Source organism: Dryobates pubescens, chromosome 23 (assembly GCF_014839835.1).
Source record: "Dryobates pubescens isolate bDryPub1 chromosome 23, bDryPub1.pri, whole genome shotgun sequence".
NCBI classification, from domain to species: domain Eukaryota; kingdom Metazoa; phylum Chordata; class Aves; order Piciformes; family Picidae; genus Dryobates; species Dryobates pubescens.
Window position 1 is genome coordinate 5241126 of NC_071634.1, and position 27369 is coordinate 5268494.

General features: G+C 51.5%; 1 protein-coding gene across 3 annotated transcripts in view; it reads left to right on the top strand.

Moving 5' to 3' along the window:
* PTPRA (protein tyrosine phosphatase receptor type A) overlaps positions 1-27369 on the top strand; it is a 153402-nt gene that overhangs the window by 78312 nt on the left and 47721 nt on the right. The window contains exon 2 of one of the 3 annotated variants that reach the window (XM_054172150.1): positions 26566-26768. The exons of the other annotated variants lie outside the window; for them this stretch is intronic. The gene's annotated coding sequence lies outside the window, so the exon portion shown is untranslated. The remainder of the gene's footprint in view (positions 1-26565; positions 26769-27369) is intronic. 3 annotated transcript variants of the gene reach the window in all.

Sequence of the window (27369 nt, forward strand, 5' to 3'; positions counted from 1 at the left end):
CCTAATCAACTAAACCATGGCACCAAGCACCCCATCTAGTTTCCTCCTGAACACCTCTAGGGATGGTGACTGCACCACCTCCCTGGGCAGCACATTCCAATGGGCAATCACTCTCTCTGTGTAGAACTTCCTCCTAACCTCCAACCTCAGCTTCCACAGTGCCCAGCTGGGCTTGGGTGCTGTCAGCAGCATGCAGCCTCCCTCAGCTTCAGTGGTGGGGATGCTGGCAGGTATCCTCCACAAGCCCAAAATCAAGCTGGGAAGGCCAACATGCCACTGGTTTTGAGCCAGGTGCTTGATGGAAGTGCTGGGGGCTGCTCTTGGGGGCTGCTTCCTCAGCTGTGCTGGCTTGTTTTGAAGGAGAATCCATTAACCCCTTGTCCTGAGCACCAGCCAGAGGCTCCAGCAAAACCTACTTGATAAATAGTTCTTTATTTTTATCTGCTTTGAGTAGTAGGACCTGAAATGTATTGTTTGGGGAGAGGTTTTAGTGAGGTGTTGGATAGCAACCCACTTTGTCCTCTGCATTAACAGCTTTAAAGCATCTCCTCCCTGCATCAATTTTGTTTGCCCTTCAATAATAATAATAAAAAGATCCTGTCTGCTGGACAGGAGGCTTTTTTTCATCCCTCAGGCAGGTGTCTAAGAGATTTCATTGGTTTTGAAGTGGCTGTTTCTGTTCTTGAAAGGCTGTCAGGTGCTGAAGGTTCTGATTAATCTTTACCAAGTGCTTAATTGAAAATGCTGTTCAAGTGATGTGCTGCAGATCAGCACTGGGATGCTCAGACCCACCTTTGGCCCACACACTTTGTGCTCTGAGCCTCAATACTTTCTGAATGCCCCAGAATTTGAGTGCTAGCAGGAGTAGAAGCTCTTCCTCAGTGGCTCATGGCCTTGCTTGTAATGAAATGGCTGGATTGATGGGCCAAGGCCAATGGGATGGGGTTCAACGAGGCCAGGAGCTGACTCTTGAACCTCAGGCTCAAAACCCCCATGAATACTCCAGGCTGGGGGCAGAGCAGATGGAATCTGCCTGGTGGAAAAGGACCTGGAGGTGTTCATTGACAGCTGGCTGAAGATGAGCCAGTGTGTGTACAGGTGGCCAAGAAGGCCACCAGCATCCTAGCTTGGATCAGCAATGGCATGGTCAGTAGGACCAGGACAGGGATTGTCCCCCTGCACTCAGAACTGCTGAGGCCACACCTTGAGTACTGGGTTCAGTTTGGGGCCCTCATTACAAGAAGGACATTGAAGCAGGTCCAGAGAAGGTCCAGCAAAGCTGGTGGAGGGTCTGGAGAACAGGGCTGCTGAGGAGCAGCTGAGGGAACTGGGGGTGTGCAGCCTGGAGAAAAGGAGGCTGAGGGGAAACATCATTGCTCTCTGTAACTCCCTGAAAGGAGGTTGGAGCCAGGTGGGGATCAGTCTTTTTTCTCAAGGAACAAGTGATAGGACAAGAGGAAACGACCTCAACTTGTGCCAGAGGAGCTTTAGGTTGGATATCAGGAAAAATTTCTTTCCCCAAAGGGTTGTCAAGGCCTGGCCCAAGCTGCCCAGGGCAGTGGTGGAGTCCCCATCCCTGCAGGGGTTTCCAAGCTGTGTAGATGTGGTGCTGAGGGACTTGGTTTGGTGGTGACCTGGCAGTGCTGAGTTAAAGGTTGGGTTCTCTGATCCTAAAAGTCTCTGCCAAGCAAAATGGTTCTGTGATTCTATTTTCTTATGCAGCAATCTTGCTACTTCTAATAAACTTTCCTCAGTCACAGATGGGCTGAAATGTCACAAACTGATTTGCTGCTTCTCTTCACCATGAGCCAGATTTTTCCTTTTAAAAAGGTAAAGTTCTGCTGAAAAATGTGCCCTCAGCCTTCCAGCATCTCCCACTGAATTATTTAACCTGTACACCAGCCTTTAGAAACAGGCTGGGACACAAACCAGCCCTTTTTGGTACCTTCTTCGCTCTGAGCTCATCTCAAGTGCAAAATAGTTTCTGTGCAAGATAAAGAGCAAATGTCACCAAGGCAAAAATAGGATAGGAGAACTGACTTCTGGAGAGCAGGAATGCAGTGTTAGTGCTGCCTTGGAGTGACAGCAGTGGGGACAGCTCCATCTGGCTTCCACAGCCCTGGAGGAGGCTGAGGCCCTCTACAGCAACTTTCTGGCTCTCTACAATTCCCTTGGGGCTTAGTCTCTTCTCCCTAGCAACAAGCAGGGCTTGTGCTCAAGGCCTCTCACCAGCCTCGAGAAGGGCAACAAGCCTGGTGAGAGGCCTTGAACACAGCCCTGTGAGGAGAGGCTGAGGGAGCTGGGGTTGCTTAGCCTGGAGAAGAGGAGGCTCAGGGGAGACCTTCTTGCTCTTTACAACTGCCTGAAGGGCGGCTGTAGCCAGGAGGGGGTTGGTCTCTTCTCTTAGGCAATCAGCACCAGAACAAGAGGACACAATCTCAAGCTGTGCCAAGGGAAGTTTAGGCTGGAGGTGAGGAGAAAGTTCTTCCCAGAGAGAGTTGCTAGCCTTTGGAATGTGCTGCCCAGGGAGGTGGTGGAGTCCCCATCCCTGGAGGTGTTTAGGAAGAGGGGACTGGATGTGGCACTTGGTACCATGGTTTAGTAGTCAGGAGGTGTTGGGTGACAGGTTGGACTTGATGATCTTTGAGGTCTTTTGCAACCTTATTGATTCTATGATTCTAAGTGATAGCACAAGAGGAAATGGCCTTAAGTTGCAGCAGGGGATGTTTAGGTTGGACATTTGAAGAAACTTCCTGACTGAAAGGGTTCTCAAATGCTGAAACAGACTCCCCAGGGAGGTGGTTGAATCCCCATCCCTGGAGGTGTTTCAAAGAGGCAGAGAGGTGGTGCTGAGGGACATGGTTTAGCAGCAGCCCTGGTGGGGTTAGAGAATGGTTGGATTCCATGCTCTTCTTCCATAGGTCTTCTCCAAGCAGTGTGATTCTATGATTCTAAAGCCCAACATCAACATGAATTCCCCTTGGACATGATTCTGCTTTTCATGAAAGCATCAGAGCTGTTCAGAAGGACTCCCTGCAGAGTCTGGGAAGATTTATCCTTAAATTTAGTTCTGATTTCTTTAATTCAGGTTCTAACTGGGCTTTAGACTGGTCAGTCTTAAACTAACTGGTATTTTTAATAGTTAGGTGCTCCTTCCACTCAGGAGAGCATCAATCTGATAAGGAAACAGATCTTTCAGATGCTGAAGTCTATGAACACTATCTGTGTGAGGGGATGACAAGAAGCCATGGTCACCAGGCACAGGAAACAAAGTCAGTGGCTGTCTCTGTCTTCAGGGTACAAGGGCTATGCCTGTCATGGGTGCTGACTGGGAAGGGAAAGGCCCTCAGACCCTTTCAGCTGCTGATTATACAGAATACAGAATAGAATACAGAATTAACCAGGTTGGAAAAGACCTCAGAGATCATTGAGTCCAACCTATCACCCAACACCATCCAATCAACTAAACCATGGCAGCAAGTGCCTCATCCAGGCTCTTCCCAAACACCTCCAGTGATGGTGACTCCACCACCTCCCTGGGCAGCACATTCCAATGGCCAATCTCTCCTTTTGGGAAGAATTTCCTCCTAACCTCCAGCCTGAACCTCCCCTGGCACAGCCTGAGACTGTGTCCTCTTGTTCTGGTGCTGATTGGCTGGGAGAAGAGACCAACCCCCACCTGGCTACACCCTCCCCTCAGGCAGATGCAGACAGCAATAAGATCTCCCCTGAGCCTACTCCTCTTTAGGCCAAGCAACCCCAGCTCCCCCAGCCTCCCCTCACAGGGCTGTGCTCCAAACCCCTCCCCAGCTTTGTTGCCCTTCTCAGATTCACAGATTGCATTGGGTTGGAAGGGACCATCAAGGGTGATGTTGTTCAGCCTCCCTGCAATGAGCAAGAACACCCTCAACTACATCAGACTGCCCAGGGCCACATCAGTCTGATCTTGCATGTCTCCAGGGATGGGGCCTCAACCACATCACTGAACAACCTGTTCTTGCATTTTACTGCTCACCACAAAGAACTTTCTCCTGATGTCCAACCTAAACCTACCCTGCTCCAGTAACAAACCATTGACTCTCATCCTCTCACCACAGGCCTTTCTAAGCAGTCCCTCCCCAGCCTTCCTCTGGGTCCCCTCCAGATACTGAAATGCTGCTTTAAGATCTCCCCAGAGCCTTCTCTTCTCCAGGCTGAACAATCCCAGCTCTCCCAGCCTGTCTTTATAGCAGAAGTTTTCCAGCCCTCTGATCATCTTGGTGGCCCTCCTCTGGGCCCATTCCATCAGGTCCACATCTCTCTTGTCTTGGGAGCCCCAGAGCTGGACACAGTATTCCAGGTGGGGTCTCACCTGGTCTGCCATGGTCTTTACTCTTGAGAGCAAAACAATGGGAGAATTTTCTGTGGTGCAGCTTTTGTAGCACATACTTGGAGAGTTTCACAGCACAAGTGGTTTGGGGGTTGGGGTGAGTTTTTTTTGGTCTAATGATGTTTAACATGTGTATTTGGTAACATGTGCTACTTGTTCAGCATTTGGATTTTGCAGCTGAACCAGTTTTGATGTGAATTGTCCAGCTTCTGGTTTGGGGGGGAAGAACAAAGCTATTTTTTGCTCACCAGCCTACACGGCATCTGATCCAACTGGAGCACGTGGCTGCTGGGCGATAGGAAACAAAACCTGGGCTTGGTTGCCTTTCAGTCTCAGGTCCAAGGCTTGCTGTGCTGTTAGGCTGAAGGTTGTTGGTGTCTATAGATGCTGCTTCTATTTTGGTAGGAATGTCTGTGTCATCAGGAGGGTTTCTTCCCACCAGCTGCATACTCAGCCCAGACTACAAACAGTTTCCAGAGGGACATCTTAATGAAGTAACCTACCAGAGACACAAAGCAAGCACCCCAGGTCATAGAGCCACAGAGAGCTTTGAGCTGGAAGAGGCCTTTAAAGGTTCATCTAGTCCAACCCCCCTGCAGGCAGCAGGGACATCCCCAACTAGAGCCGGTTGCTTACAGCCCCAGACAATCTGATCTGAAGTGGTTCCAGCCATGGGGCATCTCCCACCTCTCTGGGCAACCTGGGCCCAGTCTCACCACCCTCACAGTAAAACATTTCTTCCTTCTCTCTAGTCTGAATCTCCCTCTTTTAGATTAAACCATCACCCCTTGTCCTGTCACAACAGACCCTACTGAAATGTCTGTCCCCAGCTTTCTGATCAGTCCCTTTAAGCACTGAAAGGCCACCAGGAGATCTCCCTGGAGCTTTCTCTTCTCCAGGCTGAGCAACCCCAACTCTCTCAGCCTGGCCTCACAGCAGGGTGCTTCCAGCTGTGCCATCATTGTGTCCTCCTCAGGTGCCTGTCTCTGCTGTGCTGAGGAGCAATGAGGTTGGGTGCCACTGAGAGGTGAGTGTGTGTTCAGGTGGAATTGGGTGGGTGGGTTTGGCTGAACAGAGTCTGATGTGTTGCTGGACAGGAACTTTGGCCATGCACAGCAAAAGGCTGGATGCTGCTTCTCATCAGCCACAAAACACCAGGGGCAGTTTTGTTGGATTTAAATAGTCTGGGCTGCACTGAGGACCCTCATTAGCAGGGGCAGAGGGCAGGCAGTTAATTAATCCATTCAACACATGAGGATGTGCCAGGGATGGCTGGCTAGGAAAGCACCAAATCCTCAGCCCTTCCCCCTGCGCCCAGGGATGTGCTCTGGAACCAAAGGCTAGGCATTGGCAGTGCAGGGAAGCGTGAAGGAAGTTCTGCCTTAGAAATGAATGTAGCAGGAGGAGGGATGTGTGCGGGGGCTGAGGAGATGCCCCTAGGGTGATGCCTCCATTGCTGTCATCTCCTTCCCCACCTGGAGCAAGAGGAGTCCAGGGGAAGGACAGGAAGCTGGAGAAGTGGGTGAGTGACCCCTTCTGAAAGCCACCATCTCCACCAGCTGACTGTGTTGGTGACCCTGCTCCTCTTACCTGCTCACCACCCCCTCTGTCCTCGCAAGTACTTCTGGAGGGGTTTGCAAAGCCGCTGAAGTGACTGAAGTGCTCAGAAGCATTTGACTGTCCCGGGAAGGATCTGTCTGCAATTAAAGCCTCCTAAAAACATTGTGAAAACACGAGCCACCATCCAAGCCCTGCTTCCCTGTCTGTCAGGCTGGCAGATCCCGGGCTTTGATCCTCTCTTGTCCCTGGGCTTCAGAGCCCTCTCCTTTTTCCTTTGCACAGAGGACCCACCAAAGCGTCTGGAGCCGCGCACAGCCCACCGCACAGCCCACCGCACAGCCCACCGCAGCCCTGAAGGAGCCACGGCAGCAAGGGCCCAGCTCTGCAATGCTCAGGCTCGGCAGTGCCTTTTGTGAGATGGCAGCAGCTTGGGTGCTTCACAGGGAGGTGTCAGAAATGCAAAACTGAGCAATTAAGGATTAATCTGCTGGCGGGGGTGGGTGGCTGCCTCCCCCCTCCCGCCTGCGCTCGGAATTAGAGGCTGGCTCCGGCCCTGGAGTGGTGCTATTTCTACCTCGAAGGTTTGAATTATGGCTGTGGAGATTAGATCATCCCTTTGTTTAATCCTTTTTCCTTTCTTCTGTCGTGCTTTTGACCTCAGCGATTTTCAAAGCCGGCAGAATCGCTTCCTATGGTGTTCTTGTGCTGGTATTTGTGTCCAGGAAAGAGGAGGAGAGGCTGGATGGCTTTTTCGGCGCGGCTTTATTTTCTCCACCGCTCTGCTTTTACTCATTTCCTCATTCGACAGCCCCCTCCTTTGGTTTAACCTTTTCAGAGCTTTTCACAGCGCAGCCTGCCGGGCCTTTCTAGGGCTTTTTGTTGTCTAGGGCTCCCAAAGGACATGCCCAGAGCTGGAGGTGGGCACTGGACAGGCTGGAGAGCTGGGCAAAGGGGAACCTCGGGAGGATCAGCAAGGATGAGTGCAGAACCCTGCACCTGGGGAGGAGCATCCTCAGGCACCAGTACAGTTAGGGGACCATGAAGGAGGACCGTGGGGTCCTGGTGTACATTATTTGTGGGGCAGCAATGTGCCCTTGTGCTCAAGAAGGCCAACAGCATCCTGAGGTGCATTAAGAACAGTGTGGCCAGCAGGTCAAGGGAGGTTCTCCTCTACTCTGCCCCAGTGAGACCACATCGGGAGTACTGTATCCAGTTCTGGGGTCCCCTGCTCAAGAGGGACAGGAACAAACCAGAGGCTGTGAGGATGATGAAGGGCCTGGAACAGGCTGGAAAGGCTGAGAGTTTTGTCTGGTCAAGAGAAGAGTGAGAGGGGCTCTTACTAGTGTTTACACATATCTGAAGGGTGGGTGTCAAAAAGAAGGGGCCAGGCTCTTTTCAGTGGTGTTCTGTGAAAGGACAAGGGGCAGTGGAGACAAACTGGAACCCAGGAAATTCCACTTCAGAATGAGGAAAACCTTCTTTACTGTGAGAGTGCCAGAGCCGGAGCCCAAGCCCTGGGGCAGGCTGCCCAGAGAGGTTGTAGAGTCTCTTTCTCTGGAGGCTTGCAAGACCCATCTGGATGCATTGCTGTGTGACCTGCCCTAGGTGATGCTGCTTTGGCAGGGGGGTTGGTCCCTTCCAACCCCTAACATTCTGTGATTCCCTGGTTGCACCTGATAGGCTTGAAGGCTTTGTGAAAAGCTTGGGATAGGAGAGCTCCAGCCATGCATCTGCCTGCCTGTTGGACCTACCCCTCTCCTGCATTCCCCTCGCCGTGGAGCAAGCAATGCAAGGGAGGGAGCTGGAGCTGTTGGGGTTATTGGCTGTGATGTTGCAAATAAATGTTTCTAATCACTTCCTCGCTGTGCCTGGCAGCCAGGAAAGGGAGATGGAGGAAGGGCAGCCTCCTGCTTGTGCTCCAGCTTTCCCTTTGGATATGCACTTCCTGTCTCCAAGATTCCTCTCTTTTAGACCTCTAAGAAGTGTTAATGGTTGGACTTGATGATCTTAAAGGTCTTTCCCAACCAGAATGATTCTGTGACAATTACCAGGGAAAGGCAGTGCTGTACTGGAGCTGAGTTTTCCAGGCAGGGCCTTCTTCAGGATGGTTTTCAGTCAAGGCCATTGTGTTTGTGAGGCCCTTTACCAGTCTCAGCTGCAGCCATCAGCCTGAGGGACGTCTGGGGGCTCGTTTGTCTCCTAGAGCTGTTTCAATCTGGGGAAAAAATAGGAGGGATTTGTGGATCTGCTTTTTGGACCTTAGTCCTTTCCCCAACTTTGCTGCCCCCAGTTTGGTCAGGAGTCTGCCTTTCTCGGGCTGGGTGTTTCTGTGGTGTGGAAGCTCTTGGCTGCTGCAGACAAGCCAGTTGTTGGGTAAACCCAGCCCCTGTCTCTGAAATGGAGCTGGGAATATTCATCAGGCAAGGCTGGTATCCTGACCAGTATTTCCATACACCTGGGGACTGTCACAAGCAATTGGACTGGTCTGGTGGGATGGGTCCCTCTCTTCTCTCCTCACATCACACCCTTCCTCCTTTTCCTTCTCTCTCTTCCTTCCCTCCTCCCCAGGACGGAGCAGGGAAGGGAAAGCCAAACAACTTGCATGGGTCGTGGGGAGGTGTAATTATGAGCAGTGGGACCAATTTAAAGCTGGAAGACTGCAGAGATGCTCAGGCTGTCTTTGACATGTTGGGCTGTTTCACAGAGGATGAAAGGAAAATCAATTAATTTATTCCTAAACTGTAATTCCTTTCTGGTATTAATCTGTTTAATTAGTGTAGTTCAGAAATGCACATATGCAGGGGAGGGGGAGGGGGTGGGGAGGGCTCCAAACTGACATGAAGACATTTTCAAAAGGAGAGTCTTAGTAGGAAAGGCTTCCTGGCAGGGAAGTGATTTAGGCTGTGAGGAGAAATTGTGTCCCAAGGGAAGAGGTGGAAACTCCAAAGCTCTGGGCTCTTAGAAATGAGGCTGGATGGAGTCATTTGGGAAGTTTCCTGCAGGGAAGAGTCCTTTGCTGGGTGGTGGGTAGGACAAGATGATCTAATCAATCTCTCTCCTGCCCAGTTCATCTGGTTTTTATTTCCTCTGCAGAGGGGTGGGGAAGGGAGGTGGGCTGCTGAGGAGTCTGGTGGGGTTATGGTGTTAATGTTCCTCTGGGCTGGGATTCTGGCCCCTGCTGTGACTGTTTCTAGATGCAGAAAGGTGGATCCCTTTAGCAATCATTGTTCTGCAGCTTTCCTGAAGCTGCAGCTGAGGCATCTCCCAAAGCTGTCCCGTGTCCCTAGGGTGCCAGCCCCAGAGCTTAATAATTGGGCATTGCTGCACTGAGATGTCAACAGCTTCTTTTTTGCTGTCACCCACAAGAAACCCAGTTTGCTCCATGGTGCAGAGCTCTGAGACTAGGCAAGAAACTGGGGCAGGCCATAGCTGGCCAGGAGTGTTTGATTTCTCTCTTCTAAACTTGCTCATCATGCAGCTTGGTGTTGAGAAAACCTTTTGAAGTGTGTTAGGATCTGACCTGCTGATAGTGCTGAGCTATGTGGCTAATTGTTCTTGATGTGCTGTGGCTGAATCATGGCCTGAAGGTCACATGTGGTCTGCCACTAGCCTTGCTTATCTACTGAGGTGGTTCCCCTTCTTGTTGATGGGAAGAAAAGCAAGGAGATAGGGCTTGAATATATAGTATGAGGGATCTATGGTGTGAGTGTCTGAGGAGAAATGGAGAAATTGCTGAACCTCTGCCAATTTCTCATCCCTCCCTTCAACAGGGAGTTGTAAATACTCTTGGCCCCCCTATCTCAAAGCACCTTTGGTCTGCCTGGAGGAGAAGTACTTTTCTGGGACTACTGCTGGATAAAATTATCATAGAATGGTTGGGGTTGGAAAGGACCTGAAAAGATCATCTACTTCCTGGTCATTGGCAGGGACACCTACTAGAGCAGGTTGCTCAAAGCTCCATCCAGCCTGGTCTTGAACACTTCCAGGTACAGGATATTCAGCAACAAAGCTGGGGAGGGGTCTGGAGCACAGCCCTATGAGGAGAGGCTGAGGGAGCTGGGGTTGCTTAGCCTGGAGAAGAGGAGGCTCAGGGGAGACCTTCCTGCTCTCTACAACTACCTGAAGGGAGGTTGTAGACAGGCAGAGGTTGGTCTCTTCTCCTAGGCAACCAGCACCAGAACAAGAGGACACAGTCTCAGGCTGTGCCAGGGGAGGTTTAGGCTGGAGGTGAGGAGAAAGTTCTTCCCAGAAAGAGTAATTGCCCATTGGAATGTGCTGCCCAGGGAGGTGGTGGAGTCACCATCACTGGAGGTGTTTAGGAAGAGCCTGGATGAGGCACTTGGTGCCATGGTTTAGTTGATCAGATGGTGTTGGGTGATAGGTTGGACTTGATGATCTTTAAGGTCTCTTCCAACCTGGTTAATTCTATACTATCTGTCACCTCTGGGCAACCTGGGGCAGTGTCTCAACACTCTCAAGAATATAAATTTCTTCCTTCCCTCCAGTCTGAATCTCTCAGTTTCAAACCATCACCCCTTGTCCTGTCACAACAGGCCCTGCTGAAAGGTCTGTCCCCAGCTTTCTGATCAGTGCTGAAAGGCCACCACAAGGTCTCCCTGGAGCCTTCTCTTCTCCACACTCAGCAACCCCAACTCTCTCAGCCTGGCCTCCCAACAGAGGGCTTCCAGCCATCCCATCGTTGCTGTGGCCTCCTCCAGCACATCCATGTCACTTCTAGGAGCATCATGCTCATCACATGGAAGTCATTTTAAACCTTCTTTACTGTGAGGGTGCTGAGACCCTGGCCCAGGCTGCCCAGAGAAGTGCTATGTGCCCCATCCTTGGAACCACTCCAGGCCTGGTTTGGAGCTGTGAGCAACCTGCTCTAGTTGCAGAAGTCCCTGCTGACTGCAGGGGGGGTTGGACTGGATGACCTTAAAGATCTCTGCTAACCCTGACCAGTCTGTGATTCTGTTAGCAGCGAAGCTGCCACACAATGAGGGCAGATCTCTTCCCTGATAACAGTTGCCATCAAGGTTTCCTTTTGTCCTGCAGCTTTTAAATAGGCAGCCTGCTCCCTCTTTGCTTTTTGTCCTGGGGATGTTGCAAGCTCAGATTGTTTTGTAAATGACTAATTTTAGGCACAGCCTGATGCTTATTGTTCCCTGCATAGCACTTTTGTAGGGCCATGGCGGAAATCATCTGTGTCCTGAGATTCTTCTGTCTAGACTGCATGAAGGGCAAGAAAGCTGCCCAGAGAAAGCTGCCCAGAGAGCTTCTGGAGTCTCCTTCTCTGGAGACTTTCAAGGCCCACTTGGATGTGTTCCTGTGTGACCTGCCTTAGGTGATCCTGCCTTGGCAGAGGGGTTGGACTACTGATCTCCAGGGGCCCCTTTCACTCCTACCCTTCTGAGATTCTGTGGCCTTGGAGTTGTCACCCAACAGCCCTTTTTAAAGGCACTTCTTGCCTTCCTAATCCAATACTTGGCACTGATTCCCTTCACTGTATCATAGAATCATAGAATCAGTAAGGTTGGAAAAGACCTCAAAGATCAAGTCCAACCTGTCACCCAACACCTCATGACTACTAAACCATGGCACCAAGTGCCACATCCAATCCCCTCTTGAACACCTCCAGGGATGGGGACTCCACCACCTCCCTGGGCAGCACATTCCAATGGCTAACAACTCTTTCTGGGAAGAACTTTCTCCTCACCTCGAGTCAGAACTTCCCCTGGCAGCAGAAATTGGCCAGGAACCACAAGCATAGCTATATGGAATGAGTGTGAAATCAGGAGCAGCTTTCCAACCCAGCAGGCAGATAGAACAGGCAACATGGGCACTGCAGATCCAAAGGAGTTACAGGGGCAGGGCTTTCCAGGAGGGCCTTCCCTAGCCCCACATCATCCAATCATTCTGCTTCAGTGCACCTTGACAATGAGGAGCAGATAAAAGCTTGGCCACCCCTTTGCTTGGAGGGGTCAGTTTCTCTCAGCTCTTTGTAGGGCAGTGGGATTTTAGGCTTTGACAGGGCAGATAACACCATCCTCCCTGCGGGGATGCTCGCTGCAGCCCGGCCCTAACTAGGTCAGGAGAGGACAATGTGTGTTGGGTAGCCTGGAGAGAGATGCCAGAGTGCACCTTGCTTAATGTGGATTGTGTTCTCTCAAAGGCAGTAAGATGGTTTTGTCCTTGTTCACCCAGTTTGTGAATACAACTGGGTCAGTTGGACAGCTCATGCCAGGAGTGGGTTTCAGTGTGCAGCATTTGAGGTGGGAGGGTTGATGGAGCCTGGGGTTAACACTTTCTGCAGCAGCACCAAGGAGTGTTGGCTTTTTTACCCTAACAGGAGCTTCTGAAATGGTATCTAGCAGCTGTGCCACTTTTCTGAACATTGCTGTCATGGAATCATGGTATGGGCTGGGTTGGAAGCAACCTTTAAAGGGCATCCTGTCCAATCCCCCTGCAGTCAGCAGGGACATCTGCAAACACAGAAAATGGCTCAGAGCCCAAAACAACCTGACCTGGAGTGGTTCCAGGGATGGGGCATCTCCCACCTCTCTGGGAAACCTGGCTCAGGGTCTCACCACCCTCAGGGTAAGAACAATTCTTCCTTCTCTCTAGTCTAAATCTCCCTTTTCTCATAGATCCATCACCCCTTGTCCTGACACGACAGGGCCTGTTGAGAAGTCTGTCCCCAGCTTTCTTACTGGCCCCTTTAAGTACTGAAAGGCCACCAGAAGGTCTCCCTGGAGCCTTCTCTTCTGGATGAACAACCAGGGCTTTCAGCCCTCACAGCATTGCTGTGGTCTCCTCTGTCCCTGCTCCAGCAGGTCCCTGTCTCTGCTGTGTTGAGGACTTCAGTGCTTGGTTCCAACGTTGCAGGTTGGAGGAGAGGAATAGAGGAGAATCAACTCCCTGCAACTGTTTTCCCCCCAAGAGCAGGTGTTTCTCTTCTCTCAACTCGATTTTAATCTCTTCAACTCCTTTAGCATGGGTTACAAAGTGATTATGGGGCTATTTATCAGCTCCAGCACCTTGGATCTCATGCTCATCCCCTTGACACCCAAAAAGAAGGATCTCAGTTTTCTTTGACAGCTTCTGTGTTTTCCAGTACTGTGACAAACAAGCTGCTGAGCATGGTCAAGGACTTGGCTACAGTGGGAAGAGACAGCAGTGATAGTTCCTCATTCCTTCTCTCTCCATCAACAGGCTACTCATTACTTCAGGAAATAGGAGGTCTCTGGAAGACAGAATGGTGGCAATCAGATGCTAAGTTAAATATAGGCTGGGCCCTGCCTTTAAGAGACTCAAGGCCACCTTGATGACAGAAGGATGCTTGAAACCAGCTGGGATGATACAGCCTGAGGTTAACAGACAGCTTTGAGCACCCCTGGGGGAGCAATGCAAAGCCTTGGGAGTGTTCTGCTCTCCCTGGGTGTAAGAGCAAGCAGCAGGCTGGGGTCATCCTCCCAGAGCTGCTGAAGAGCACTCAGGATCAGAGCACCACACAGGACATCTCCAAAATAAAGCAAAAATCCACTTCTGCCTGCCTTAACGTGGATTTTGCCCTCAAAACCCACATGGGAGCTAGATGGATGTGTGGGGAAGGAAAGAAGTTGCACTGGAAGCCTTTAGTTCCTCTCCTGCTCAAACCACAGACCTTGCTGCTGGGCACGGAGTAGCCACATGCCAGAGATGCTTTTCATTTTGCAGTCTTGCTGGGGAAAAGGAAGGGAAAAAGACCACTTCTGTCAGTCCCTTCTGCAGGAGTGCTGGGGCTCAGCTGAGCAGGGACTTAGCTCCTTGCTGTGGTTACTTCACTTCCCCAGCAGATCTCCTTTCATCTAGTGCAACCAAAGGACTTCCAGGGTAAGAGTTTAAATGGCATTTTCCTCTTCCAGTACAAGATGAGGGTCGTTTGAGGATGACCCAGTGCAACAACACTCAGTAGAGGCAGGAGGAGGAGCTCACCCTTTTATTTTGTCACCCAGCTCTTTGATTAATCCAAACCTGGGTCATTTTTCCTCTCCTTCCACTGCTGCTCAGCATCTTCTCTGATGTTTCTTCCATGTTATGTGCTCATCTCAGGTTACATGGCCAGAGGCTCTAGCACCAAGGAGTGACCTCTTGCTTTGCTCAGCCCCACTACCTGTCACCTCTGCAGTCACTGCCCTTCCACATCAGACACTTGCCACTCCCACCCAGGAGCCTCCTTTGATGCTTGCACTGCTTTCCTCTATAGAATGGGTGGAGAGAGGCTGAAGGGCAACTGCCTTGGGCCCAGAGAGGTGGGTATGCAACAAAACCCATTAAAAAGGGGAGACAATAGCTGGCCCCTTGAAGCCAAAACTGTGCACTGGGGGTGTAGATGTTGGTGCAGTCCAAAGGCTGGGAGTCGAGATGCTTTGCTGTCAGAGAATGGTTTGGATGGGAAGAGACATTCAGAGGGTCATCTTGTCCAACCCCAACTACAACAGGTTGCTCAGAGCACCAAACAACCTGACCTGGGAGGGTTCCTGGGCATCTACCACCTCTCTGGGCAGCCTGAGCCAGGGTCTTACCACCCTCAGGTTAAAACATTTCTTTGTTCTCTCCAATGTGAATCTCCCTCTTTTAGTTTCAAACCATCACCCCTTCTCCTGTCACATCAGGCCCTGAGAAAAGGTCTGTCCCCAGCTTTTTGATCAGCCTCTTTAAGCACTGAAAGGCCACCAGAAGGTCTCCCTGGAGCCTTCTCTTCTCCAGGCTGAACAACCCCAGCTCTCTGTGAGCCTGGCCTCACAGCAGAGGGCTTCCAGCTCTCCCAGCATTGCTGTGGCCTCCTCTGTCTGCACTCCAACAGGTTCCTGTCTCTGCTGTGCTGAGGACTCCAGAGCTGTCCTTAGCTGCCCAGCTCTGCAGCTGCCTCCAGGCTGGCTTCCTGACTCCCTGTTCTGGCCATCAAGCAGATCCTCATACCTGGGTGTGGTTCAGGGAACACTTTGCTCCAGGGACCCACTCGGTGTGAACAAGAGGCACCAAATTTCCCTTGTCCTGCCTCACCAAGTCCACCAGCTACTGCAGGGCTTGTGCAATTAAATGGCCCTGTGTGCTCCTGTGCTTGTGTGACTCACCTTACCTGCCAAGCTGTTAACCCCCCAGTCTGGGTGTGCTGCAGGTCCTTTGAAATGGAAAAGAAGCAGAAGATGCCCTGCAGGAAGATGCTGTTGAGCTATGAGGACAAGCCAGGCACATCTCTGGGCAGGGAGGACAGAGCCTGCTCTAGGTGGGCTGATCTTGAGCAGTAAGGTTGCTTCAAGGGGCTGCCTTTCTCTCCTTGATGGATGGCTGTGTTGGGTGGATGTAGCTAGCAGGACCTCTTGACCAGCTGGTGTGAGTACCATCTGTAAAGGAAGATAGTGATGATCTGACTTAACATTCTCTACTTGGTTTGCAAGTGCTGGTCTTTGGCACACATTCATCAAAGGGCCAGCACAGCCACCACCAGCCTTAGAGCTGACCTCTGCTGCTTGCTGTTGGAGCCAGTGAGAGTCACCTTGCAGAGGCTTTGTGCTAGAAAAGCAATGTGAAGGGTTTGTGGTCCAGCTTCAGAGAATCCCAGAGTGGCTGAGTAGAAAGGGAATACCCTCTGCATCCCTCCAATGTGATGGGGTAAATCAGGTGCAGAAATGTTCCCTTCTTTGCAGACAATGCCAACAGAGCAGTTAGCACCATGAGGACACTCATGGCTTGGGAGGGTTTCTTTGCTACTTCCTCAGGCAATTTTCTGCTGGTGAGAGAAAACTAATCAGCTGTAGCTGGACAAACTAAATTATCTTGGATCACCAAGCCATATCTCCTTGAATGGCTCCACACTTTGCTGGCGCAAGTAAAGCCTTTGGGGTCTTTGCTGGAGATGACCTTTCTGTCTTCTGACCTTCCCCATGAGCACTCCAGCTCTCCAAGGCTGAGAGTGTACATGGTTGGCAGTGCAGGTCCACTTGGCTTTGATGCAGTTTCAGGATGATGGTTGATCTCAGGGCTGGTTACACAGGTGCAACCAGAAAGCTGCTTGGGGCTGAGACCTGGTCCTCAAGCCCAAGATCCCAGGTTGAGGACTTCGCTGCAGCAGTGAGGTGGGATGGGGAGATGCCAGCTGCACGCTGGGTTTCTGGTAGCTCCTTGCTGGCTAAGATGAAACCACTGCCCATACAAAATGTGCAGGTTTGGTTTGGTTTGGTTTAGTTTGGTTTTTCCCCCTCTGCATTTTCCTGAAATCAGTGGAACCACTTTGCCTGAGAGGAAGGAGAGGAGGGGTGAGCTGGGGGATGGGGAGGAGGAAATAATGGTGTCTCTGTTCAATGAAACTCCTCTAATGGACAGTTTGTGTTGTTTTTTTTCCCCCCCTCCAAACACATAGATGTGATCTGCAAATCCAGGGCTTAAAAGCACAGATGTTTAGTCTGACACACAAAGACAGCATCTCTCCAGCAAGTGAAACAGCTTTGCTGCTGGTGGCTTCAGAGGAGCTAATCTGGGATGAGAGGAGTTAAAGCTGCTCAGCAAGAGCTGCATCCTTGAACCAGGTCATCCCAAACCTTCCTTCTCTACCCTCCAGGTGAAAGGGGTCTTTCCCTTGGTGCTAAAGCAGCTTTCAGAGATGTCACTGTTTCTCCTGTCCCTCAAAGTGTCTTCTGGGGCAAGAGCAGAAGCAGTGGTGGAGACACAAACCAGTCATTGGCAGCAGCATGGTGTCAGATCTGAGGAGATGGGTTTTGTGGGTGTTATCTCCATGCCCAGATAGGTCAGGAGGAAGATAGTCTGTTGTGACAGGACAAGGGGTGGTGGTTTGAAACTCAATGAGGGAGATCCAGACTAGAGAGAAGGAAGAGACTTTTTACACTGAGGGTGGTGAGACACTGGCCTAGGTTTCCCAGAGAGGTGGTAGATGCCCCATCCCTGGAACCTTTCCAGATCAGGTTGTTTGGGGCTCTGAGCAAGCTGCTGCAGTTGCAGATGTGCCTGCTGACTGCAGGGGGGATGCACTGGATGCCATTTATAGGTCTCTTCCAACCCAAACCATTCCATGATTCTATGTCTGTATGATTCTGTCTGTACATGAACTCATGGTCTCAGATGTTGGGGTGCCAGTGGCCATGGTGAGCCACTTCTTTCCAGCTCATGACTTTTAATTGCAGTCCACAGCAGGCAGATTATAGGTCACCCCACTGCTGATGTTCCTTGCTCAACTCTTAATAAGTATCTTGGCGTCTGCCATTTATTACTGGTTCCTCCAGCTGCTTTAAGAGCATCCCACACCTGAAATGGCCTTCTGCTGCTGAGAAAGGCCACCAGCTAAGGACAGGGACTGCCCTGCCTGTGTGTGCCCTTTCCAGAGCCTGGCTTTTCACAGGGTGCATTTCCCCTCAGGTGCTGGAGCCCTGGGGCAGGCTTCCCAGGGAGGTTATGGAGTCTCTGGAGACATTCAAAGCCCGCCTGGAGACTGTGATCCTGGACAAGCTGCTCTGGCTGACCTTGCTTCAGCAAGGGCTAGATGATCCTCAGAGGACCCTTCCAACCCTCACTATCCTGTGATTCTGTGAAAACCTGCTTTAGAGACTGAGCTGGGCCTGTTGTCTTCACCACCAAGACTGGAGCTGGTCAGAAGGTCTCTCATGAGCACGCTGGCAGCCTCTGCAAAGCAGTGGTTGATTTGTGGGGGGTTTCCCTCAGTAAAGCAACCATCAGGCACTTGAGAGCTAAGCCCTTTTTTGTGCTGCTCCTGGGTCATTAATTAGTTGACATGCCTTCACATTTTCAAGAGCTTCCAAGTCTGCCTTTTCTGTAGCTCAATACTCTACACCAGAGTCAAAGCTGGGGAGGAGTCACCATCCAACCTTCTTTACAGTGAGGGTGGTGAGACCCTGGCCCATGTTGCCCAGAGAGGTGGGAGAAGGTTCTTCCCAGAGAGAGTTGTTGTCCTTTGGGATGTGCTGCCCAGGGAGATGGTGGAGTCACCATCCCTGGAGGTATTCCAGAGGGGACTGGATGTGGCCATGGTTTAGTAGTCATGAGGTGCTGGGTGACAGGTTGGACTTGATGATCTCTGAGGGCTTTTCCAACCTTATTGATTCTACGAGATGCACCACCCCTGGAACCACTTCAGGTCAGGCTGGACAGAGTTTTGAGCAACCTGTTCCAGATGCAGATGTCCCTGCTGACTGCAGGAGGGTTGGACTAGCTGAGGTCCCTCCCAGCCCAAACTAGTCTGTGATTCTTTGATTGTAAGATGCCTGTCTTGTTGGTGTGGCTCCAAGACCTGTGCCCACAGCAGCGCTTTGTTGTGAGCAAGGATGCCCCTGTGGGGCATGAAAGATGGGAAGGAAAACAGATTAAAACAAACAAACAAAAAGGAAAAGATAGATGGAAAAAATGATGGAAAGTGGAAGTAGAGCCAGTGGAGGTAAAGAGAGTTCAGTTCCTCAGGAGAGTGAGCTGATGAGGAGAAATACTTGGAAGACTGATCGTGAAAAATGGCCCTGTCCTCAGCAGGGAAATTGGAATTGGGTGGCATTTAAAGGTGCCTTCCCACCCAAACCATTTCAGGATGCTATGGAAATGAGCTGAGTTTGTTAGGCTGGGCCACCACACCACCAAGTACAGCTTGGTCTTCAGCAACAGACTTTGTCTTGTATCCGAGCAGCGACCGGCGGCTGCAGAAAGCCGGCTCTGTTGTTGGGTGCGAGCTCCTGTACCATTTCATGCCTGGCTGAGGGGGGTCTCATTTGACAGCCACACTGAGGAGCCCTCTGTGTATTATGCTGCTAGGCAGGGAGGGCTGGAAATGGGTGGTTTTGTAGGAGAGCTGCTTTGCAAAGCCTTTTGAAAAGGCTGGGACAGGGAAGACTTTGAAAGATGGAGACAGCTCGGATGCTCTCCACTGCACTGCTGGCTGAGATTAAAATCACAGAATGCTTTGGCTTAAAGATCACCCACTTCCAACCCCCCTGCCATGGGTAGGGACACCTCCCACTAGACCAGGTTGCTTAAGGCCCTGTCCAAGCTGGCCTTGAACACCTCCGGGGAGGGGGCATGCAGGACCTCCCTGGGCAACCTGTTCCAGTGTCTCCCCACCCTCAGTGGAAAGAATTTCTTCCTAATCTCCAGTCTAAATCGCCCCCTTTCCAGTTTAAATCCATTGCCTCTCATCCCATCACTACCACCTCTTGTAAAAAGTCCCTCCCCAGCTTTCCTGCAGCCTCCTCCAGGTACTGGAAGGCTGCTTTAAGGTCTCCCTGGAGCCTTCTCTTCTCCAGGCTGAACAACCCCAACTCCCTCAGCCTGTCCCCACAGGGGAGGTGCTGCAACCTGGGCCAAGTGCTCCATTGTTCCTGAGAGCTTTGAATTGAGCTTCATTTCATTGTGGTGGCTGTTTGGCCTAGGTGCCTAATTCAGAGGGAGTTGAGTTCTGTCATAGCCTCTTAATGCTTCTGTGGCTATCACTAAAATCTAAGTGGCACATGGTGATGTTCAATGACCTTGTTTATTGGCAAAGAAACCTCCAGAGTGGGCCATCTAAAATGCCTTACCTTGACTCTGTTCTCTCTTTCATGTGAGGCCAAGCTGCTGCCATCAAGGAAGCTTGGAATTCCCTCTTTGTGTTTTTGCTTTTGCACAGGAAATGACCAGAATGCATCATTTCAGCAGTGCTGATGTGCCTGCAGAGGCAGTCATGGTGCCAGTGCAAAGAGAATCTCCAGAGGAGTAATTTCTTCTGGCAGCTCCCCATTGTGCCTGATCCAAACAACCTTTCCAGCCTTTTGAGTGGTCTGGGAGCTGAGGATTGCCCAGATGAAGGGAAGGAAAACCATCCTGGGGGGCTCTGTGCCTCACCTGCAGCTGGCCCCGATGGGCATTTCCCTGCTGTACTGTGGGAGGGAATGGCTGGTCTGATGCTTTGCTGGCTTTCACCACAAGCCAAGCTGCAGGTCAGGAGATGGTGCTGGCAGATGATGGGATGCGTCTGCTGTCGCTTTAGGGAGGCACCTCAGGCTTCTCCTGCAGCTCCATCTAGAGGGGAGGAAGATGGGCTGCTCTTGGAGACTTCTCTGGACCACCATTACTCTGGTTGCCCCTTACCCAACTTCTAGCCTGTGGCACCTTGCTGGGGCTGTTAGCCAGGGCTTTCCTGGCCTTGTGGTCACTCTTGACCCCAGAGCCACATTGCTGCTGGGAAGTCTTGCTGCAAAGCTGGCAGCTGTGTGTAACAAGGAGCATACCACAGCCAAACCCAGCTCCTTCCCACACCACTGGCTGAGGGCCTTGCTCTAGCAGACCCCAAAAGCAGGTGCTGCCCTCTCTGCTAAGGACACGGAAGCCACAAGATGCTCTGTGGTTGCTTTCAGGGCTGATGTCATAAGATAAATTGTTGAGGCTGGGGCTTTCTGTGGGAGGAGGTCCCAGCTGGATGTTCATACAGTCATAGAATGGTTAGGTTGCAAGGGACCTTAAAGGTCATCTAGTTCCAACCCCCTGCCGTGGGCAGAGGCATCTTCTACTGGGCAGTGTTTCTCAAGGCACCACACAACCTGGCTTGGAACACTTCCAGGGTTGAAGCCTCCAGAACTTCTCTGGGTGACTTGTTCCAGTGCCTCACCGTAGTGATGGTGAAGAATTTCTTCCTAAAGGCTAATCTAAATGTAGCTTTGCTCCTCAGCTGTGAGGGCAAGGTGGTCAGCATCTCCATAGCCCTTTTTGCCCCAGCAGAACTCGCTCCTCCAGCTTCAGCTTTCTTCTTGCCATGCTGACAGCGGCACAGGAGGATGGATCAGTCCCAGCAGCCGTCTGCAAAGCTTGTGAACATCCTAGCCATTGGCACTGCTGTGACCTTGAGGTTTCAGCATGGAGCTCTTCAGCCATGGATCACCTCCTGGATCAAGGCATGAAGCTCAAGACTACAGCTGGAACACCTCTGCTCTGAGGACAGGCTGACAGAGCTGGGGTTGTTCAGCCTGGAGAAGAGAAGACTCTGGGGGGAACTTAGAGCTACCTTCCAATACCTTAAAGGGATCCCACAGGAAGGCTGCAGAGGGACTTTTCATAAGGGTGTCTAGAGACAGGACAGGGGGGAATGGTTTGAAGCTGAGGGAGAGCAGGGCTAGACTGGATCTTAGGAGGAACTTCTTCAGTATGAGGGTGGTGAGACTCTGGCATAGGCTTCCCAGAGTGGTTGTGGATGCCCCCTCCCTGGGGGTGCTCAAGGTCAGGTTGAGTGAGGCCTTGAACAGCCCAGTCTAGCTGAGAGGTGTCCCTGCCCATGGCAGGGGGTTGGAGTAGATGACCTCTAAGGTCCCTTCCAAGCTAAGCCATTCTAGGATTCTATGGCTATGATACAGAGGTTGGAGCAGCACAAGAGCTTAGGCAGAGCATCACCCACTGCAAACAGCAGCATGCTCCAGCCATTTGCTTTGCTTTGAAGTCAGCTGCATGATACAGAGGAAAATCCTGGGGGGGGGAACCACGATGAGGCTGAGTCTCAGGTTACTTTCCCTAGTCCAAGTCCAAATTCTCTGTTTTCAGGTTATTTGCCCCAGTCCGAGCTCTGATTCTCCCTGCTTTCTCTATGGGGTGGTGCTGGGATTCCCAGCTCCTGGGCTGTGCCCCCCAAAAAGGCTGATTTTGACCTTAGCAACAGGGTGTTTTTGTTGAGGTTGTGTTTGTTCTCCTCTGAGGGTCATTGTTCTCTCCCGTGCCTTGACCGACTCGAAGGCTGGTGATAAAAGCCCTCGCTGACAATAACCTGCTTGAGTTCAGCCTTTTGGTGGGGAGATTAAAATAGAGAATGAATTGTGAATAACATGGGAGGGCTACAAATCAGTTGTCCCAGGCTGTTGTTTAGCCACATTAAGGCTAAGAAGCTGCATTTGAGTTCCATTTGTAATGTTACCTGCTGAGCAGTAGGGTTTGTGTTGGGATCTGCAGGGGCTTGTACCCACCCTGTTGCTTAAGACTAGGGTTGGGTCAGTTTGCATGGTCTTGTTTTGGCAGGAAGTGGGTTTAGAGCAATGATATTAGGCTTGTGATATGTCTATAGCATTATGTATGTCATATATCATAGCTTTAGGATATTAGGCTTACAATAGGTTTAAAACATATATAAACATAGATGTGTAATAGGTGAATGGAATGGAATGGAATGGAATGGAATGGAATGGAATGGAATAGGATAGAATTGAATTGAATTGAACTGAATTGAATTAACCAAGTTGGAAGGGACCTTTGAGATCAAGTCCAACCTATCACCCAACACCATCTGATCAACTAAACCATGGCACCAAGCACCCCATCCAGTCTCTTCCTAAACACCTCCAGTGATGGTGACTCCACCACCTCCCTGGGCAGCACATTCCAATGGCCAATCTCTCTTTCTATGAAGAACTTCTTCCTAACATCCAGCCTAAACCTCCCCTGGTGCAGCTTGAGACTGTGTCCTCTTGTTCTGTCACATGTTGCCTGGGAGAAGAGACCAACCCCCACCTGGCTACAACCTCCCTTCAGGGAGTTGTAGAGAGCAAGAAGGTCTCCCCTGAGCCTCCTCTTCTCCAGGCTAAGCAACCCCAGCTCCCTCAGCCTCTCCTCACAGGGCTGTGCTCCAGACCCCTCCCCAGCTTTGTTGCCCTTCTCTGGACACCTTCCATCATCTCAACATCTTTCCTAAACTGAGGGGCCCAGAACTGGACCCAGGACTCAAGGTGTGGCCTAACCAGTGCTGAGCACAGGGGCAGAATATGTTATAGCAGCAGGAGTGATAGAAGATCATTAGGACTTGGGACACTAGACAAGGGGTGATGGTTTTAAGCCGAAAGGGAAGATTCTGACTGGACAGAAGAAAGACATTTTTTCCGCTGAGGGTGGTGACACCCTGGCCCAGGTTGCCCAAAGAGGTGGTAGAGGCCCCATGCCTGGAACCATCCCAGGTCAGGTTGTTTGGGGCTCTGAGCAACCTGCTGTAGCTGCAGATGTCCCTGCTGACTGCAAGGGGTTGGACTAGACAGCCCTTAAAGGTCTCTTCCATGCTAAACTAGGCTGTGGTTCTTTGATCATAAGATGCCCATCTCGGTGGTGTGGCTCCAAGACCTGTGCCTACAGCAGTGCTTTGTCTTGAGCAAGGATGCTCCTCTGGGGCACTGAAGATGGAAAGGAAAATAGATTAAAAAAACCCAACCTCCCAAATTGAAAAACCAGCTGTGAGATAGCTGGAAAGTGGAAATAGAGCCACTGGAGGCAAACAGAGGTCACTTCTTCAGGAGTGGGGGCTGAGAGGAAACGTTAGGGAGACTGCTTTGCTTCAAATGCCCACAGCAGGAATGATAACAGAGATCAGCCCAAAACTCTGCTGGTCCCCCAAAGCCTTTCCTCGCTGAGGACGTTTCAGCTGCCCTCAGGGCTCAGGCTGCTTTGTGCCGGGCTTGTGGTGTTCCCAGCGAGCTTCCCGCTCACATCAGCCTCTTGAAAAGCTTCCCATCCCTCCCCAGCTGCTCTTACCTGCAGTCCCCATAATTGGCAGTAATTGCCCTAATTGCTCACAGAAGCAGATGTTCTCTCTGTGGTCCCATCGAACCAGCTTATTCTGTTCTATAGACATGAGCACACGGCATTAAAGGACTAATTCCTGTAAATAAGCCTATTAAAAGGTTAGGAACAGTGCCTCCAACTAAACCAGCAGCTGAAGCCCACTGGGTTGATTTGTCTCTTCATTGAAACATGCTCATCCTCCTCTGCCTGGGACTGGGATGTCCTTGTGTTTGCCCACTTGCTTTTGTGTTGTGGTCAGTGGGTGTCCAGGTGTAAAAGATCAGCCCTTTGCATTGTTTCCAGTTATTAAGTCACCTTTTTTCCTAGCTAATTGACACCACACCTAGCACAGCCCCAGGGTTACTGGGGAGTGGGAGAAGAGGTCGGTTCCTGCCATGCTGAACAGAGGGGCTGTGCTTTGAAGGCTTCAGCTGATGCTGCTACAGAAAGAAAAATCAATCTCACTTATTTCCCTGCATGAAAGGAAGGGGAAATTGTAGTTCCTCAGTTCCTCTCCCAGCACTTTGCTGTTCACCCTCGGCAGGGAAGGATTATCAGGCACAGCGCAGCACTGCTCCTGGGGTGGCCTGAGGAAGAGTCCTTACCCCAGTCATCAGCCTAATTGCAGTGTCAGTCCCTCAAACCAGGAGCTGATGGTGTGTAATTAGGCTGTGGGAGGGTAATTAGAATCACAGAATCACAGAATTGTTTAGGTTGGAAAAGACCTCTGAGATCATCAAGCCCAACCCTTTACTTGCCAAGTCCACCACTAAACCATGTCCCTCAGCACCACATCTACACAGCTTTAAACCCCCTCCGGGGAGGGGGAAATCCACCACAGCCCTGGCTAGTGTGGTCCAGGGTTTGTCAATCCTTTGGGGAAAGAAATTGTTCCTCATGTCCAACCTAAACCTCCCTTACTGCATCTTGAGGCTGTTTTCTCTTGTCCTATCACTACTGGGGAGAAGAGACCAACCCTCAACTCCCCACTAGAGAGAAGAGACCAACCTTGCTCCAGCCTCCTTTCAGGGAGCTATAGAGAGCCAGAAGGTCTCCCTTTAGCCTCCTTTTCTCCAGGCTGAACAACCCCAGTTCCCTCAGCTGCTCTTCACAAAAGTCATGCTCTAGACCCTTCCCCAGCTTTGTTGCCCTTCACTGGACACACTCCAGCCCCTCAACGTCCTTAGAGTGAGGAGCCTGAAGCTGAACGCAGTACTCAAGGTATGGCCTCACCAGTGCCGAGCACAGGGGCATCTGCTGCTGGTCAGGGTCAGGGCATCACAGCCTGGTGGTCCTGCACTGGAAGATGCTGCCATTACTCAGCTCCTTCCCTTCCCCATGACAAACCCAAGGCCATGCCTGAGTTCAGGGTGCAGAGTTCACCAGCAATTTGTGTTTCAGCCTCTGTGTTCTGTTTGGAGTTGCTGGCTCTGGGTCCTCCTCAGCAGAGCCAGCGGAAGTCAGGCAATTGGGTTGGTGAAACGTGGGTTCTGCCACTTACGTACTGAGCACTATGGACACAGCTTTGTCCCTCACCCCACTTGTTCAGCAGCATTTCAGCCTCTTGGAAGATCCATCATCCAGTAGAGGATGGAGAAATGAAGGCACTTGGATGAGCTGCCATCTAAAGCAGCATCACTCTGGGTTTCCAGCCCCAGATATACCTGCCAGGCCCTTTTCCTTTTGCCTGCAAATATGCTCCAGTACCCTCATGTTGAAAAACACTTGTGTCTGGCAGCACAGCTGCTCCAGCCAGAGCCTGCTGTTTGCAGCTTTCAGCAGAAGACATGCCTCAAAATGCTTTTGGCACTGACAGCAGAAGTCAGAGAGGAAGAGACTTCCAACTTGTTATCCTCAGTACCAGCACAAGCTGAGGGGTGATGAGATTGAGAGCAGCTCTGCAGAGTAGGACTTGGAGTTCCTGGTGTGTGAGAAGCTGGATGTGAGCCAGCAGTAGGCACTTGGAAGCCCAGAAGGCCAATGGCAGCCTGGGCTGCCTCAGGTGATTCTGCCCCCCCTCTGCTCTGCTCTGGTGAGACCTCACCTGCAGTGCTGCGTCCAGCTCTGGAGTCCTCAACACAGGAAGGACATGGACCTATTGGAATGGGTCCATAGGAGGCCATGAAGTTGATCAGAGGGCTGGAGCCACCTCAGTTATGAAGGCAGGCTGGGAGAGTTGGGGGCTGTCCAGCCTGGAGAAGAGAAGGCTCCAGGAAGACCTTAGAGCTGCATTTCAGTATCTGAAGGGGAACCTACAGGAAGGCTGGGGAGGGACTGTTTAGAAGGGCAGGTGGTGACAGGACAAGGGGCAGTGGTGCGAAACTGGAGCAGGGTAGGTTTAGGCTGGACATCAGGAGGAAGTTCTTCACAATGAGAATGGTGAAATACTGGAACAGGTTGCCCATGGAGGTGGTGGAGGCCCTATCCCTGGAGACATTCAAGGTCAGACTTGATGGGGGTGTGAGCAGCCTGACCTAGTTGGAGGTGACCCTGCTGACTGCAGGGGGGTTGGACAAGCTGACTTTTGAGGGTCCCTTCCAACCTGATGCACTCTGTCTTTCTGTGATTCTGTGCACTCCAGTTCCCCTTGTTTGCAAGCCTCACTTCTAGCCTTGCCAGCTGCTGGTAAAACTGGGATGTGGGTTCCTCTCCCTGGCAAGCTGTGAGAGGAGCAGCGTGAAGGGGAGAGGCAGGGGCTGCACCCCTGGCCCCGCTCCCGCTGCCACCATTTGTATGCCGTCCTCAAGCCTTTTTTTTTCCTCCCCCAGTCTAATTCATGCAAATATATGTAAAGAGTAAAGACTGTTCCACCACGTCTTGCACATTTGTTTGGAGAGGAGAAAAAGAGGGAATCTGCCAGCTGAATTTTAAGACCCACATCTCAAACGGCCCCAGAGAGCAGGGCGGTGTGGCCGGCGGCGCTGACCCTGCCTCCCGGCGGCTTCATCTCCCCTGCTCTCCCAACCCCTCATGTCATTACCGTGGAGCTTTTGGAGAGCTGGAGGAGATCCTAATTAGCAGCCTCGGAATTATTTTGTTCTTCTTTTTTGTCTATTTTTTTCTCTTTTTCCCCCCCCTAGTTTCATAATCAGTGATCTGGGCTCTACCAGAAGTGTTACTGTGGCAACAGGGCTGAAGCAGCAGCGGTGCAGGATTACCACGGGCAGGTACAGCGGTGGTTTGGTGGCTCGGCGACACTTTCTGAGCCCCGGGGGGGGGCTGCTCCGTGGGACTGGCTGGCTGCTCCCCGCACCCTGACAGGTGTCCCCGGGTGGATTTCAGGGTAAGCACCGCCAGTCGTTAAGCTGCATGACCGACCGCGTGCCTCTCCATTGGAGCTTAGCCTCTGCTAATGAGCTCTTAAGGCTGGCAGAACGAGCCCCTCCGACACCTTTGTTTTGAGTAGGCTGCTCCCCGCTGCTCGCTGCCCAAACCCTCCTGGCCTGACTTGGAGCCGGGAGGTCAGCTCCATCCTGCCTAAAAGCTGGGCTTCGTTCTTGCTCTGTTGTTTTCCCACCACCTTTCTCCTCCCCACGTTCCGTGGGTTCGCCCTCCCGAGGCAGCTCGCGAGGTGGGGATGTTGTGGTTTGGTGGAGGATGTCTCTGCCCCGTGGCAGGGGGGTTGGAACTCGATGATCTTTGAGGTCACTTCCAACCCAAACCAGTCTGTGATTCTCTGACAATGGCCACGCTTAGCCCCACTCCTCAGCCAGAAGCAGGCAGAGCTGCTGCCTGAGCTGCACCCCTGCTCTCTTTGTACGTGGTGCAGACAATGCCTGGGACAAAGAAGGGGACACCCTGACATGGAATATTTAAAGAGATCTATTACTGTGTGGCTTCATTGATTTCTTTCTTTCTGTTCTCATTCATTATTTGCAACAATA